The 17,866-nt window shown below is 44.7% G+C and overlaps 4 non-coding genes across 4 annotated transcripts; all 4 read left to right on the forward strand.

Moving 5' to 3' along the window:
• Window positions 1-116: 116 nt before the first annotated feature.
• Window positions 117-307, forward strand: LOC130347915 (U2 spliceosomal RNA). The gene has a single exon (XR_008885767.1). It is a non-coding gene; the product is annotated as a U2 spliceosomal RNA (small nuclear RNA).
• Window positions 308-2,412: 2,105 nt separating this feature from the next.
• LOC130347917 (U2 spliceosomal RNA) lies at window positions 2,413-2,603 on the forward strand. Its single transcript, XR_008885768.1, has one exon. It is a non-coding gene; the product is annotated as a U2 spliceosomal RNA (small nuclear RNA).
• An 11,114-nt stretch (window positions 2,604-13,717) lies between these two features.
• LOC130347886 (U2 spliceosomal RNA) lies at window positions 13,718-13,908 on the forward strand. The gene has a single exon (XR_008885740.1). It is a non-coding gene; the product is annotated as a U2 spliceosomal RNA (small nuclear RNA).
• A 2,092-nt stretch (window positions 13,909-16,000) lies between these two features.
• On the forward strand, window positions 16,001-16,191 carry LOC130347918 (U2 spliceosomal RNA). The gene has a single exon (XR_008885769.1). It is a non-coding gene; the product is annotated as a U2 spliceosomal RNA (small nuclear RNA).
• The last annotated feature ends 1,675 nt before the right edge of the window (window positions 16,192-17,866 follow it).

Genomic DNA, 17,866 nt, shown 5'->3' on the forward strand with positions numbered 1-17,866 from the left:
GGTTGACTGCCCCCCAGCCCAGAGTGTGCATGGAAAATTGTCTGGCAGCCTCCCTGACAGCAAGCAGTGATAGTGCCCATGAAGGGCACCTTGTTGGGCCCGCCCCTTTCACGGTTATCGCTTCTCGGCCTTTTGGCTAAGATCAAGTGTAGTATCTGTTCTTATCAGTTTAATATCTGATACGTCCCCTATCTGGGGACCATATATTAAATGGATTTTTGAGAACGGGGGCCGATTTCGAAGCTTGCTTCCGTCGCCCTATGCATTGACCCGATATGGCAGTATCTTCGGGTACAGTGCACCACCCCCTTACAGGGTTAAAAAGAAAGATTCCTACTTTCATTGCTACCTGCTTGCTGGCTAGCCAGCTAGCCAGCCCTGTGGGCCTTGCTGCTGCTGCAGCCAAAAAACAAAAGGTGGTGCTGCTTCTGCTGCTTCTGCTTCTGCTTGTGTCTGGCCGCTGTTGGAGCGTCCAGGCACAGGACTTCTGCTGCTGCTGACTAAATGGCCTCCTTAATTGGATCATTTGAGTAGCCAGCACACCTGTGCAGGTAGGGCATGACATGATAGGCAGCTGCCTTGATAGCGGGTGGGTGCTGAATGTTCCTAATTGACAAAATAAGATTAATGCTTATGAAGAAATATAAAATCTCATCCCTTCCCCAATATCGCGCCACACCCCTACCCCTTAATTCCCTGGTTGAACTTGATGGACATATGTCTTTTTTCGACCGTACTAACTATGTAACTATGTAACATAACATGGGGGGGGGGGGGGTCTCCTGGCTGTTCACACAGGTGTGTCATTGCTGTACATTGACCATGCATTGCTTCTGTGGTATTGCAAAGGCAAAGACAAATGCTTCCAGCCATCCATTGCACTAATGGATTGGTCATCAGCTGGCTGTCTATGTCCCGCATCAATATAGACCAAAGTACAGAGGGTTAGGCTATGCTATTGTGCACCTACCTGATGCATCAGAAGGTGCGAGGCCCTTGCTAAATTCTGTGCACAGACTTTGAGATCTATACTTTAGACTGTATCTAAACCTGCTCCAACATGGACTGACATTCTGGCCTACTTTCAGCCGATGCGACTTGTCTGTCGCTGAACAGTCGCTTTTTATGTATTCAGCACCTATGTATAATGTTGTAAAAATGCTCTAGAAGCTAAAGTCGCAGAAATGTCACACATATTTGGCCTGCAACTTTCTGTGCGACAAATTCAGACAGGAAAAATCAGTATAAATCCTTAGAAAATTATCCCCCAGTGTCTCCATCTGCTGGCGGTATTGAATAAGCATTGCTGCACTAATGGGGTATGCATTAGACGAAAAAAAAGAAGAAAAAGAAGAATAATACGCCCAGAAAAGAGGCGAAAAGGAGAAAAACGTAAAAAAACGTGAAAAAAAAGTAAGAGGAAGAGAAGGGAAAAAAAGGTGGAAATGGGTTTAAAAGTGATTTCGGCGGAGAAATATATATATATATATATATATATATATATATATATATATATATATACATATATATATATATATACGCGCACACACACACATATATATAAACGTATTCTCCGTTGAGATATTGCAGCCGCTGCTGTGTCCAGGCCCAGGAGCCTTAGCACTGTGCTGTGATGTCACTCAATACCACTGACATCACTAGGTGTAAACAACATCTCTCCTTTGCTGTGTATGTGACTATGGAGCTGTTTGGTGATGTCGTCTATTATGGCCTTCATAGAAGCAACAGGAGATTGTTGCATCCATCTAGAACCCTCAGAACTACAGTGCTATGATGTCACTCACTTCCACAGGCCTTGCAGAGTGTAAACAACAACAACCCAGCTTTGTTGTGTATGTAACCATAGGGATTTGTGATGTCACCTAGAACCTTCACAGCAGCGACAGCTTTATGAGGAGCATCAGCACTGCTCTGCCTGAGCAGAACCATCACCGCCATAGGTTGTCAAATAACCCGGGTTTAACCCACACAGGTAAGTCCAATGGGGTGCAGGCATGTCCTCTATGCTTACAGCTTCCCGTGGGTGTTGGTTTGATACCGTTTGGGGACAGCCAAGGAGGCATCTGCAGGCAACAAAGGTAGGTGTGTGCTTGTGTGTGTGTTTCCTATGCAGATCCTAAGCCCAGTGTCACATGCAAGTAGGAGGAGTAAGAAGGGTTCCTGGCAAATCCGGGTTATGGATTGCATTTAAAAAGGCCCCGTGGGAGTGCAATGGGCCCCTGTCTTGCTGCTTAGCAATAATGGTATGGGTTTAGGTTCTGCTGTGTGTACTGGTGGTTGACTGCCCCCCAGCCCAGAGTGTGCATGGAAAATTGTCTGGCAGCCTCCCTGACAGCAAGCAGTGATAGTGCCCATGAAGGGCACCTTGTTGGGCCCGCCCCTTTCACGGTTATCGCTTCTCGGCCTTTTGGCTAAGATCAAGTGTAGTATCTGTTCTTATCAGTTTAATATCTGATACGTCCCCTATCTGGGGACCATATATTAAATGGATTTTTGAGAACGGGGGCCGATTTCGAAGCTTGCTTCCGTCGCCCTATGCATTGACCCGATATGGCAGTATCTTCGGGTACAGTGCACCACCCCCTTACAGGGTTAAAAAGAAAGATTCCTACTTTCATTGCTACCTGCTTGCTGGCTAGCCAGCTAGCCAGCCCTGTGGGCCTTGCTGCTGCTGCAGCCAAAAAACAAAAGGTGGTGCTGCTGCTGCTTCTGCTGCTTCTGCTTCTGCTTGTGTCTGGCCGCTGTTGGAGCGTCCAGGCACAGGACTTCTGCTGCTGCTGACTAAATGGCCTCCTTAATTGGATCATTTGAGTAGCCAGCACACCTGTGCAGGTAGGGCATGACATGATAGGCAGCTGCCTTGATAGCGGGTGGGTGCTGAATGTTCCTAATTGACAAAATAAGATTAATGCTTATGAAGAAATATAAAATCTCATCCCTTCCCTAATATCGCGCCACACCCCTACCCCTTAATTCCCTGGTTGAACTTGATGGACATATGTCTTTTTTCGACCGTACTAACTATGTAACTATGTAACATAACATGGGGGGGGGGGGGGGGGTCTCCTGGCTGTTCACACAGGTGTGTCATTGCTGTACATTGACCATGCATTGCTTCTGTGGTATTGCAAAGGCAAAGACAAATGCTTCCAGCCATCCATTGCACTAATGGATTGGTCATCAGCTGGCTGTCTATGTCCCGCATCAATATAGACCAAAGTACAGAGGGTTAGGCTATGCTATTGTGCACCTACCTGATGCATCAGAAGGTGCGAGGCCCTTGCTAAATTCTGTGCACAGACTTTGAGATCTATACTTTAGACTGTATCTAAACCTGCTCCAACATGGACTGACATTCTGGCCTACTTTCAGCCGATGCGACTTGTCTGTCGCTGAACAGTCGCTTTTTATGTATTCAGCACCTATGTATAATGTTGTAAAAATGCTCTAGAAGCTAAAGTCGCAGAAATGTCACACATATTTGGCCTGCAACTTTCTGTGCGACAAATTCAGACAGGAAAAATCAGTATAAATCCTTAGAAAATTATCCCCCAGTGTCTCCATCTGCTGGCGGTATTGAATAAGCATTGCTGCACTGATGGGGTATGCATTAGACGAAAAAAAAGAAGAAAAAGAAGAATAATACGCCCAGAAAAGAGGCGAAAAGGAGAAAAACGTAAAAAAACGTGAAAAAAAAGTAAGAGGAAGAGAAGGGAAAAAAAGGTGGAAATGGGTTTAAAAGTGATTTCGGCGGAGAAATATATATATATATATATATAGTAGAATAAAGTGTCCCGCAGCACTCCAGTAGTGATCAAAATAGGTTTATTACCTCAAGGTAAGATACAACGTTTCGACCGTCACCACGGTCTTTTTCAAGCATAAGCAAGTGACACACTCCTCCCATATTTATATGGGGTACAATATCAAAAGGTGATTGTGTTCAATAAAGAAAAAACATATATTACAGTGGATACTGTGACAATTGTTAAGAAGAAGAACATAATGATACATGAAGAAAATGCATACTTTTGACAAGACAGTGTAATTAGTGCTGTACAGTATATACAATCTGACATATATCGCATCATGTGTAAGTGACAATTAGTGTACAGGTGTGTGGACATTAAAAGGTAATCAGGGTAACATGCCACGAGGTCAAACACTCACCCATCTGTGGTAATGGCGGCCATTCCCTGACGCCGTGTGTGCACACGGCTCTAGGGAATTCCGCAGACCTGCCGGAGTACAGCCAATCGCAAGGGGGCGTCGCGCGTTGCTAAGCAACGACTGTAGCTCGCGGTCCGCGCACACTCACTGTGCTTCCGGATGCCGCGGGCGCCATGACACTTCAGGGAAAGAAGTGTCCTGTTTGGCGCATGCGTATAGATGTGTGCAGTTGTCAATGAAGCTATGTGTAGTGCGGGCAAGATACCCGCACTTGATCTGTCAATACATATATAATATAATCATGTGGATAAATGTATGTAAATGACTACGGAAGATGAGAAATGTGTATTGGTGTGGTGAAAGCAGGAGTGTATGTGGAAAATAATAGGTGTGTGAGTGAGTAACGGGAGATGGATGTGCATGAATGAATGGATCCTAAGTGTATAAGGAAAAGATGGGGAATTGCAAATAAATGAGAAAAAGAAAGAATAAGAATGTAAAAGGTGTACGGGTATGCATATGTAGGTGTGAGGGTGGTGGCAAGGTGTGGCTGTGAAAGCAGGTTGTGTGGAGCAACTGTATGGTATATAGTATATACATAGGAGCATGATTTTGTACATGCACGTATGTATACACATGTATCACTGTATAGCTGTGTTTGTCAGTTGATCTGGCTCACATAAAGGTGTGTATAGAGGAAAAATACAAAAACGTAGATGAGAGCAATTTCATTCTTGGTTGGCTGCACTCGGGTGGTAAGGGTCTAGAACTGGTAGAATGATCAGATAGATGATGGTCAGTGGTGTTTGATCGACGTGTCCCCTGATCATCTGCATAAAAACAAAGCAAGAATAATTAGCATGTTGAAAGAAGAACACGGTATATAATTGATCATTTAGGATTCATATACAGTGAATGATGAGTTGGTATACTGCTCAGTGTGTGTGTCACAATTTATATATACAATCAAGTTCAACTGGCAGGTCAAGTCATCGGGATAATTTGTAGATACCTGTGGTTACAGTGAAGTCTACGTTAAGTCCATGGGGGCGTAATGTGCCCAACTCATGGATCCAACGTAGTTCGCACCTTTTGAGTATGCTAACTCGGTCGCCGCCTTTTTTAGATATGGGAACATGATCTAGCAAGGTAAATCTGAGGTCATTTTCATGATGTCCAAATTCCGTAAAGTGTTTAGCTACGGGTAGGTCCAGGCGCTTCTTACGGATTGAGTACCTGTGTTGGTTGAACCTCGTTCGGAACTCCAATGTGGTTTCGCCTACATATAGCAGTTGGCAAGGGCATGTGAGAACATACACCACAAATTCAGATACACAGGTCAGGTACCATCTTATCCTGTATTGTCTGTTCGTGGTAGGATGTTTAAAATGTGGGCCCTTGTCCATGCGGGTGCAGTTAATGCAGTTCCGACATGGGTAGCTGCCTTTATTTTGTACAGTGAGGTATCTTTGTTGGCCCCCTAAACTTGTAGAGACATCTGTTTTCACAAGTTTGTCTCTCAAGTTCGGGGGGCGCCGGTAAGCCATAATGGGGTTGTTTTGGAATTCCTCTACCTGTGGAAAACTGTCTCGGAGAATATGCCAGTGTCGTTTGATAATTCTGGCAATTGTTGTGGATCTGTCACAATATGTTGACACAAAACTAATGCGTTTGTTGGATTGGGCTACTTTTGTCTGGTGCAATAGTGACTGTCGTCTGAGAGTAAGTGTCTCCTGTTTACTCCTCTCAACCAATGATTTGGGATATCCCCTCTGTATGAAATTCTTGGCCATTTTGTCGAGTGCAGGTTCTACCCTTTCGTCAAGGCTAACTATCTGTCGTGCTCTGAGCATCTGGCTTTTGGGTAGGGATCTAACCATGGGGCGAGGATGGTGACTGTTGTAGCGTAGCATGGAGTTGCTATCAGTGGGCTTGGTGTAAAGGTCAGTATGTAGTTTACCATTTTGTGAGATGACTAATGTGTCTAAGAACTGGACTGATTCTGTAGAATGAGTAAGAGTGAATTTTATGTGGTCATTTATGTTGTTGAGGAATGTCAAAAATTCGTGTAGTTGAATGGCCGTGCCTGTCCAGACGAGGAAGATATCATCTATGTATCGCCACCATGCCAGTACGTGACTGGCATGGTGGGACACATAGACAGACCCCTCCTCGATCTCTGTCATGACCAAATTGGCGTAGCTGGGCGCCACGTTGGTCCCCATAGCAGTCCCAGCTGTTTGTAGGTAAAATTTGTCATTGAATAGAAAGTAATTGCATTGTAGGACTAGTTCAAGAAGTTGGATAATGAATGAAGTTTGCACAGGAGAAAAATCTGAAGAGATCGTTCTGCGAATGGTCTGAATGCCTAGCTCGTGTGGGATTGAGGTGTATAGACTGGTGACATCTAGGGATGCCAATATACTGTTCTTTGGAAGTGTGACTTGTTCGATTTTTTTGAGGAAGTCCGAGGTGTCTTGGATGTAAGATTTGGCCCTGTGTACATAAGGACGCAGTATTTGGTCCAAAAATACGGATATATGGCTCGTGAGTGAGTCTCTCCCGGAGACAATTGGTCTCCCGGGAGGGTTCACCAAATCTTTATGTACCTTGGGCAGGAAATATATCATGGGTGTTGAAGGACACAGGACAGTCAAAAAATTAAAGAGAGGGCGGTCAATGATCTCCATAGTCAGGGCATCTACCAAAACTATATTAATCTTTCTTTGTATGTCAAATTTAGGGTCTTTGTTCAGTAATGTATATGTAGAGGCATCCCCCAATTGTCTCATAGCCTCAGCAATGTATTTTGAGCGGTCCATGATCACAACCGATCCCCCTTTGTCAGCGGGTTTTATGATCAGGCTGTGATCATGGACCAAATCATTGATTGCTCTCAATTGTTTCTGTGAAATGTTGTGAGCTGCACTAACACTTCCAGAGGTGCGCAGTTTGTCAGTATCATTTTTAACAAGAGTACAAAATGTATCGATGGCAGGTACGTGTACCTGTGGAGAAAAATTACTGGGCACACTAATGTCATAGTTACAGGCACGAAATTGTACATTATTAATATTGGTGTCAACATTAGACGAACTAGAATTGTTCATAAACCACATTTTAAGTTTCAATTTTCTGAAAAACTGAATAAAGTCCAATTCAAGCTGAAACCAATTAGTATGGTTAATAGGACAAAAGTTCAAGCCCCTAGCAAGTAATAAACATTGTGAATCAGATAAAGGGGTAGAAGATATATTTACCACTATTTTTTTGGTGGTTTGGTCTTCAACTGTGTCGTCCTCACGCCCCGGCTTCTGGTTCTTGAGGGATCGTTTCCATTTATGACCTCCCCTTCTGGTGGGTCGCTGGTATGAGTCTGGCGTGCCCCTAAAAAATCCTGGGGGGCAGTAGGTGAACTGGATGCTGGTTCAGTAGGACGAGCGTTCTGGCGTGAGGTCCCCGGTTGGTCCTTCAAACGTCTTGTCCTCCTGGTGTTGGTGGACAAGTCGCCCCAATTGTATATGCGGCCATTTTGGTAGTCTTGCACATCACGGTACCATTTGTGACGTTTGATGTTTTCTTGTTCTGTTTTGAGTTTTGCCAAGAAGGAAGATTGTTTGGAACATAATTTAGTGTAATCATCGCTAGACAGTATTGTTTCCAAGGTAGATTCCAGTGTCTTTACTTTGTCACTTGTAGCAGCAATGTCTCTTTGAAGAAATTCAATGTTCAAAATAATCACGTCGGCAGCGTATTTGTTAGCTATATGTTCAAACTTGGTGCGGAAATCCTTGTCCCCTTTGTATGCGTTGTCCGGTGGGACCACCCGCATACCTCTGGGGATCCGCTGGGACTTGTAGTACTCACTTAATGTAGAGAGGTGAAGTTTTAAAGATAATAGTCTCTTAGTCTCTGTTTCGTATTGCCTCTGGAGATCCAGGGCTGAGGGAGCATGTAGGAAAGAAGCGTCCTCATCCACAGCTCCAATGATCCTGCCGATCTCACTCTCAGTATAAGCAAATACCTGAGGCTCTGGAGAGGCATGTGAAGAAGTTGAGTGTTCCATCCTTGTCCTTTGGAGAGGAGTCCAGATGGATATGGGGTGCAGGCTCCAAGACCCCTTCGATATATCCAGATAGCAAGGAGGAGCAGCACACCAGGAATGCAAAGGTGTAGCGGGTGCAAGCGGGCCCAATCGCAGCCCGGGTCACTGGCAGCAGCAGTGTAGTATAGTAGAATAAAGTGTCCCGCAGCACTCCAGTAGTGATCAAAATAGGTTTATTACCTCAAGGTAAGATACAACGTTTCGACCGTCACCACGGTCTTTTTCAAGCATAAGCAAGTGACACACTCCTCCCATATTTATATGGGGTACAATATCAAAAGGTGATTGTGTTCAATAAAGAAAAAACATATATTACAGTGGATACTGTGACAATTGTTAAGAAAAAGAACATAATGATACATGAAGAAAATGCATACTTTTGACAAGACAGTGTAATTAGTGCTGTACAGTATATACAATCTGACATATATCGCATCATGTGTAAGTGACAATTAGTGTACAGGTGTGTGGACATTAAAAGGTAATCAGGGTAACATGCCACGAGGTCAAACACTCACCCATCTGTGGTAATGGCGGCCATTCCCTGACGCCGTGTGTGCACACGGCTCTAGGGAATTCCGCAGACCTGCCGGAGTACAGCCAATCGCAAGGGGGCGTCGCGCGTTGCTAAGCAACGACTGTAGCTCACGGTCCGCGCACACTCACTGTGCTTCCGGATGCCGCGGGCGCCATGACACTTCAGGGAAAGAAGTGTCCTGTTTGGCGCATGCGTATAGATGTGTGCAGTTGTCAATGAAGCTATGTGTAGTGCGGGCAAGATACCCGCACTTGATCTGTCAATACATATATAATATAATCATGTGGATAAATGTATGTAAATGACTACGGAAGATGAGAAATGTGTATTGGTGTGGTGAAAGCAGGAGTGTATGTGGAAAATAATAGGTGTGTGAGTGAGTAACGGGAGATGGATGTGCATGAATGAATGGATCCTAAGTGTATAGGAAAAGATGGGGAATTGCAAATAAATGAGAAAAAGAAAGAATAAGAATGTAAAAGGTGTACGGGTATGCATATGTAGGTGTGAGGGTGGTGGCAAGGTGTGGCTGTGAAAGCAGGTTGTGTGGAGCAACTGTATGGTATATAGTATATACATAGGAGCATGATTTTGTACATGCACGTATGTATACACATGTATCACTGTATAGCTGTGTTTGTCAGTTGATCTGGCTCACATAAAGGTGTGTATAGAGGAAAAATACAAAAACGTAGATGAGAGCAATTTCATTCTTGGTTGGCTGCACTCGGGTGGTAAGGGTCTAGAACTGGTAGAATGATCAGATAGATGATGGTCAGTGGTGTTTGATCGACGTGTCCCCTGATCATCTGCATAAAAACAAAGCAAGAATAATTAGCATGTTGAAAGAAGAACACGGTATATAATTGATCATTTAGGATTCATATACAGTGAATGATGAGTTGGTATACTGCTCAGTGTGTGTGTCACAATTTATATATACAATCAAGTTCAACTGGCAGGTCAAGTCATCGGGATAATTTGTAGATACCTGTGGTTACAGTGAAGTCTACGTTAAGTCCATGGGGGCGTAATGTGCCCAACTCATGGATCCAACGTAGTTCGCACCTTTTGAGTATGCTAACTCGGTCGCCGCCTTTTTTAGATATGGGAACATGATCTAGCAAGGTAAATCTGAGGTCATTTTCATGATGTCCAAATTCCGTAAAGTGTTTAGCTACGGGTAGGTCCAGGCGCTTCTTACGGATTGAGTACCTGTGTTGGTTGAACCTCGTTCGGAACTCCAATGTGGTTTCGCCTACATATAGCAGTTGGCAAGGGCATGTGAGAACATACACCACAAATTCAGATACACAGGTCAGGTACCATCTTATCCTGTATTGTCTGTTCGTGGTAGGATGTTTAAAATGTGGGCCCTTGTCCATGCGGGTGCAGTTAATGCAGTTCCGACATGGGTAGCTGCCTTTATTTTGTACAGTGAGGTATCTTTGTTGGCCCCCTAAACTTGTAGAGACATCTGTTTTCACAAGTTTGTCTCTCAAGTTCGGGGGGCGCCGGTAAGCCATAATGGGGTTGTTTTGGAATTCCTCTACCTGTGGAAAACTGTCTCGGAGAATATGCCAGTGTCGTTTGATAATTCTGGCAATTGTTGTGGATCTGTCACAATATGTTGACACAAAACTAATGCGTTTGTTGGATTGGGCTACTTTTGTCTGGTGCAATAGTGACTGTCGTCTGAGAGTAAGTGTCTCCTGTTTACTCCTCTCAACCAATGATTTGGGATATCCCCTCTGTATGAAATTCTTGGCCATTTTGTCGAGTGCAGGTTCTACCCTTTCGTCAAGGCTAACTATCCGTCGTGCTCTGAGCATCTGGCTTTTGGGTAGGGATCTAACCATGGGGCGAGGATGGTGACTGTTGTAGCGTAGCATGGAGTTGCTATCAGTGGGCTTGGTGTAAAGGTCAGTATGTAGTTTACCATTTTGTGAGATGACTAATGTGTCTAAGAACTGGACTGATTCTGTAGAATGAGTAAGAGTGAATTTTATGTGGTCATTTATGTTGTTGAGGAATGTCAAAAATTCGTGTAGTTGAATGGCCGTGCCACAGAACCTGCACTCGACAAAATGGCCAAGAATTTCATACAGAGGGGATATCCCAAATCATTGGTTGAGAGGAGTAAACAGGAGACACTTACTCTCAGACGACAGTCACTATTGCACCAGACAAAAGTAGCCCAATCCAACAAACGCATTAGTTTTGTGTCAACATATTGTGACAGATCCACAACAATTGCCAGAATTATCAAACGACACTGGCATATTCTCCGAGACAGTTTTCCACAGGTAGAGGAATTCCAAAACAACCCCATTATGGCTTACCGGCGCCCCCCGAACTTGAGAGACAAACTTGTGAAAACAGATGTCTCTACAAGTTTAGGGGGCCAACAAAGATACCTCACTGTACAAAATAAAGGCAGCTACCCATGTCGGAACTGCATTAACTGCACCCGCATGGACAAGGGCCCACATTTTAAACATCCTACCACGAACAGACAATACAGGATAAGATGGTACCTGACCTGTGTATCTGAATTTGTGGTGTATGTTCTCACATGCCCTTGCCAACTGCTATATGTAGGCGAAACCACATTGGAGTTCCGAACGAGGTTCAACCAACACAGGTACTCAATCCGTAAGAAGCGCCTGGACCTACCCGTAGCTAAACACTTTACGGAATTTGGACATCATGAAAATGACCTCAGATTTACCTTGCTAGATCATGTTCCCATATCTAAAAAAGGCGGCGACCGAGTTAGCATACTCAAAAGGTGCGAACTACGTTGGATCCATGAGTTGGGCACATTACGCCCCCATGGACTTAACGTAGACTTCACTGTAACCACAGGTATCTACAAGGCCCTGTGGGCCTTGCTGCTGCTGCAGCCAAAAAACAAAAGGTGGTGCTGCTGCTGCTTCTGCTTCTGCTTGTGTCTGGCCGCTGTTGGAGCGTCCAGGCACAGGACTTCTGCTGCTGCTGACTAAATGGCCTCCTTAATTGGATCATTTGAGTAGCCAGCACACCTGTGCAGGTAGGGCATGACATGATAGGCAGCTGCCTTGATAGCGGGTGGGTGCTGAATGTTCCTAATTGATAAAATAAGATTAATGCTTATGAAGAAATATAAAATCTCATCCCTTCCCCAATATCGCGCCACACCCCTACCCCTTAATTCCCTGGTTGAACTTGATGGACATATGTCTTTTTTCGACCGTACTAACTATGTAACTATGTAACATAACATGGGGGGGGGGGGGGGGGTCTCCTGGCTGTTCACACAGGTGTGTCATTGCTGTACATTGACCATGCATTGCTTCTGTGGTATTGCAAAGGCAAAGACAAATGCTTCCAGCCATCCATTGCACTAATGGATTGGTCATCAGCTGGCTGTCTATGTCCCGCATCAATATAGACCAAAGTACAGAGGGTTAGGCTATGCTATTGTGCACCTACCTGATGCATCAGAAGGTGCGAGGCCCTTGCTAAATTCTGTGCACAGACTTTGAGATCTATACTTTAGACTGTATCTAAACCTGCTCCAACATGGACTGACATTCTGGCCTACTTTCAGCCGATGCGACTTGTCTGTCGCTGAACAGTCGCTTTTTATGTATTCAGCACCTATGTATACTGTTGTAAAAATGCTCTAGAAGCTAAAGTCGCAGAAATGTCACACATATTTGGCCTGCAACTTTCTGTGCGACAAATTCAGACAGGAAAAATCAGTATAAATCCTTAGAAAATTATCCCCCAGTGTCTCCATCTGCTGGCGGTATTGAATAAGCATTGCTGCACTGATGGGGTATGCATTAGACGAAAAAAAAAGAAGAAAAAGAAGAAGAATACGCCCAGAAAAGAGGCAAAAAGGAGAAAAACGTAAAAAAACGTGAAAAAAAAGTAAGAGGAAGAGAAGGGAAAAAAAGGTGGAAATGGGTTTAAAAGTGATTTCGGCGGAGAAATATATATATATATATATATATATATATATACGCGCACACACACACATATATATAAACGTATTCTCCGTTGAGATATTGCAGCCGCTGCTGTGTCCAGGCCCAGGAGCCTTAGCACTGTGCTGTGATGTCACTCAATACCACTGACATCACTAGGTGTAAACAACATCTCTCCTTTGCTGTGTATGTGACTATGGAGCTGTTTGGTGATGTCGTCTATTATGGCTTTCATAGAAGCAACAGGAGATTGTTGCATCCATCTAGAACCCTCAGAACTACAGTGCTATGATGTCACTCACTTCCACAGGCCTTGCAGAGTGTAAACAACAACAACCCAGCTTTGTTGTGTATGTAACCATAGGGATTTGTGATGTCACCTAGAACCTTCACAGCAGCGACAGCTTTATGAGGAGCATCAGCACTGCTCTGCCTGAGCAGAACCATCACCGCCATAGGTTGTCAAATAACCCGGGTTTAACCCACACAGGTAAGTCCAATGGGGTGCAGGCATGTCCTCTATGCTTACAGCTTCCCGTGGGTGTTGGTTTGATACCGTTTGGGGACAGCCAAGGAGGCATCTGCAGGCAACAAAGGTAGGTGTGTGCTTGTGTGTGTGTTTCCTATGCAGATCCTAAGCCCAGTGTCACATGCAAGTAGGAGGAGTAAGAAGGGTTCCTGGCAAATCCGGGTTATGGATTGCATTTAAAAAGGCCCCGTGGGAGTGCAATGGGCCCCTGTCTTGCTGCTTAGCAATAATGGTATGGGTTTAGGTTCTGCTGTGTGTACTGGTGGTTGACTGCCCCCCAGCCCAGAGTGTGCATGGAAAATTGTCTGGCAGCCTCCCTGACAGCAAGCAGTGATAGTGCCCATGAAGGGCACCTTGTTGGGCCTGCCCCTTTCACGGTTATCGCTTCTCGGCCTTTTGGCTAAGATCAAGTGTAGTATCTGTTCTTATCAGTTTAATATCTGATACGTCCCCTATCTGGGGACCATATATTAAATGGATTTTTGAGAACGGGGGCCGATTTCGAAGCTTGCTTCTGTCGCCCTATGCATTGACCCGATATGGCAGTATCTTCGGGTACAGTGCACCACCCCCTTACAGGGTTAAAAAGAAAGATTCCTACTTTCATTGCTACCTGCTTGCTGGCTAGCCAGCTAGCCAGCCCTGTGGGCCTTGCTGCTGCTGCAGCCAAAAAACAAAAGGTGGTGCTGCTGCTGCTTCTGCTGCTTCTGCTTCTGCTTGTGTCTGGCCGCTGTTGGAGCGTCCAGGCACAGGACTTCTGCTGCTGCTGACTAAATGGCCTCCTTAATTGGATCATTTGAGTAGCCAGCACACCTGTGCAGGTAGGGCATGACATGATAGGCAGCTGCCTTGATAGCGGGTGGGTGCTGAATGTTCCTAATTGACAAAATAAGATTAATGCTTATGAAGAAATATAAAATCTCATCCCTTCCCCAATATCGCGCCACACCCCTACCCCTTAATTCCCTGGTTGAACTTGATGGACATATGTCTTTTTTCGACCGTACTAACTATGTAACTATGTAACATAACATGGGGGGGGGGGGGGGTCTCCTCGCTGTTCACACAGGTGTGTCATTGCTGTACATTGACCATGCATTGCTTCTGTGGTATTGCAAAGGCAAAGACAAATGCTTCCAGCCATCCATTGCACTAATGGATTGGTCATCAGCTGGCTGTCTATGTCCCGCATCAATATAGACCAAAGTACAGAGGGTTAGGCTATGCTATTGTGCACCTACCTGATGCATCAGAAGGTGCGAGGCCCTTGCTAAATTCTGTGCACAGACTTTGAGATCTATACTTTAGACTGTATCTAAACCTGCTCCAACATGGACTGACATTCTGGCCTACTTTCAGCCGATGCGACTTGTCTGTCGCTGAACAGTCGCTTTTTATGTATTCAGCACCTATGTCTAATGTTGTAAAAATGCTCTAGAAGCTAAAGTCGCAGAAATGTCACACATATTTGGCCTGCAACTTTCTGTGCGACAAATTCAGACAGGAAAAATCAGTATAAATCCTTAGAAAATTATCCCCCAGTGTCTCCATCTGCTGGCGGTATTGAATAAGCATTGCTGCACTGATGGGGTATGCATTAGACGAAAAAAAAGAAGAAAAAGAAGAATAATACGCCCAGAAAAGAGGCGAAAAGGAGAAAAACGTAAAAAAACGTGAAAAAAAAGTAAGAGGAAGAGAAGGGAAAAAAAGGTGGAAATGGGTTTAAAAGTGATTTCGGCGGAGAAATATATATATATATATATATATATATATATATATATATATATATACGCGCACACACACACATATATATAAACGTATTCTCCATTGAGATATTGCAGCCGCTGCTGTGTCCAGGCCCAGGAGCCTTAGCACTGTGCTGTGATGTCACTCAATACCACTGACATCACTAGGTGTAAACAACATCTCTCCTTTGCTGTGTATGTGACTATGGAGCTGTTTGGTGATGTCGTCTATTATGGCCTTCATAGAAGCAACAGGAGATTGTTGCATCCATCTAGAACCCTCAGAACTACAGTGCTATGATGTCACTCACTTCCACAGGCCTTGCAGAGTGTAAACAACAACAACCCAGCTTTGTTGTGTATGTAACCATAGGGATTTGTGATGTCACCTAGAACCTTCACAGCAGCGACAGCTTTATGAGGAGCATCAGCACTGCTCTGCCTGAGCAGAACCATCACCGCCATAGGTTGTCAAATAACCCGGGTTTAACCCACACAGGTAAGTCCAATGGGGTGCAGGCATGTCCTCTATGCTTACAGCTTCCCGTGGGTGTTGGTTTGATACCGTTTGGGGACAGCCAAGGAGGCATCTGCAGGCAACAAAGGTAGGTGTGTGCTTGTGTGTGTGTTTCCTATGCAGATCCTAAGCCCAGTGTCACATGCAAGTAGGAGGAGTAAGAAGGGTTCCTGGCAAATCCGGGTTATGGATTGCATTTAAAAAGGCCCCGTGGGAGTGCAATGGGCCCCTGTCTTGCTGCTTAGCAATAATGGTATGGGTTTAGGTTCTGCTGTGTGTACTGGTGGTTGACTGCCCCCCAGCCCAGAGTGTGCATGGAAAATTGTCTGGCAGCCTCCCTGACAGCAAGCAGTGATAGTGCCCATGAAGGGCACCTTGTTGGGCCCGCCCCTTTCACGGTTATCGCTTCTCGGCCTTTTGGCTAAGATCAAGTGTAGTATCTGTTCTTATCAGTTTAATATCTGATACGTCCCCTATCTGGGGACCATATATTAAATGGATTTTTGAGAACGGGGGCCGATTTCGAAGCTTGCTTCCGTCGCCCTATGCATTGACCCGATATGGCAGTATCTTCGGGTACAGTGCACCACCCCCTTACAGGGTTAAAAAGAAAGATTCCTACTTTCATTGCTACCTGCTTGCTGGCTAGCCAGCTAGCCAGCCCTGTGGGCCTTGCTGCTGCTGCAGCCAAAAAACAAAAGGTGGTGCTGCTGCTGCTTCTGCTGCTTCTGCTTCTGCTTGTGTCTGGCCGCTGTTGGAGCGTCCAGGCACAGGACTTCTGCTGCTGCTGACTAAATGGCCTCCTTAATTGGATCATTTGAGTAGCCAGCACACCTGTGCAGGTAGGGCATGACATGATAGGCAGCTGCCTTGATAGCGGGTGGGTGCTGAATGTTCCTAATTGACAAAATAAGATTAATGCTTATGAAGAAATATAAAATCTCATCCCTTCCCCAATATCGCGCCACACCCCTACCCCTTAATTCCCTGGTTGAACTTGATGGACATATGTCTTTTTTCGACCGTACTAACTATGTAACTATGTAACATAACATGGGGGGGGGGGGGGGGTCTCCTGGCTGTTCACACAGGTGTGTCATTGCTGTACATTGACCATGCATTGCTTCTGTGGTATTGCAAAGGCAAAGACAAATGCTTCCAGCCATCCATTGCACTAATGGATTGGTCATCAGCTGGCTGTCTATGTCCCGCATCAATATAGACCAAAGTACAGAGGGTTAGGCTATGCTATTGTGCACCTACCTGATGCATCAGAAGGTGCGAGGCCCTTGCTAAATTCTGTGCACAGACTTTGAGATCTATACTTTAGACTGTATCTAAACCTGCTCCAACATGGACTGACATTCTGGCCTACTTTCAGCCGATGCGACTTGTCTGTCGCTGAACAGTCGCTTTTTATGTATTCAGCACCTATGTATAATGTTGTAAAAATGCTCTAGAAGCTAAAGTCGCAGAAATGTCACACATATTTGGCCTGCAACTTTCTGTGCGACAAATTCAGACAGGAAAAATCAGTATAAATCCTTAGAAAATTATCCCCCAGTGTCTCCATCTGCTGGCGGTATTGAATAAGCATTGCTGCACTGATGGGGTATGCATTAGACGAAAAAAAAGAAGAAAAAGAAGAAGAATACGCCCAGAAAAGAGGCGAAAAGGAGAAAAACGTAAAAAAACGTGAAAAAAAAGTAAGAGGAAGAGAAGGGAAAAAAAGGTGGAAATGGGTTTAAAAGTGATTTCGGCGGAGAAATATATATATATATATATATATATATATATATATATATATATATACGCGCACACACACACATATATATAAACGTATTCTCCGTTGAGATATTGCAGCCGCTGCTGTGTCCAGGCCCAGGAGCCTTAGCACTGTGCTGTGATGTCACTCAATACCACTGACATCACTAGGTGTAAACAACATCTCTCCTTTGCTGTGTATGTGACTATGGAGCTGTTTGGTGATGTCGTCTATTATGGCCTTCATAGAAGCAACAGGAGATTGTTGCATCCATCTAGAACCCTCAGAACTACAGTGCTATGATGTCACTCACTTCCACAGGCCTTGCAGAGTGTAAACAACAACAACCCAGCTTTGTTGTGTATGTAACCATAGGGATTTGTGATGTCACCTAGAACCTTCACAGCAGCGAAAGCTTTATGAGGAGCATCAGCACTGCTCTGCCTGAGCAGAACCATCACCGCCATAGGTTGTCAAATAACCCGGGTTTAACCCACACAGG

The sequence above is a fragment of the Hyla sarda genome, unplaced genomic scaffold (genome assembly GCF_029499605.1).
Source record: "Hyla sarda isolate aHylSar1 unplaced genomic scaffold, aHylSar1.hap1 scaffold_854, whole genome shotgun sequence".
Taxonomy (NCBI): domain Eukaryota; kingdom Metazoa; phylum Chordata; class Amphibia; order Anura; family Hylidae; genus Hyla; species Hyla sarda.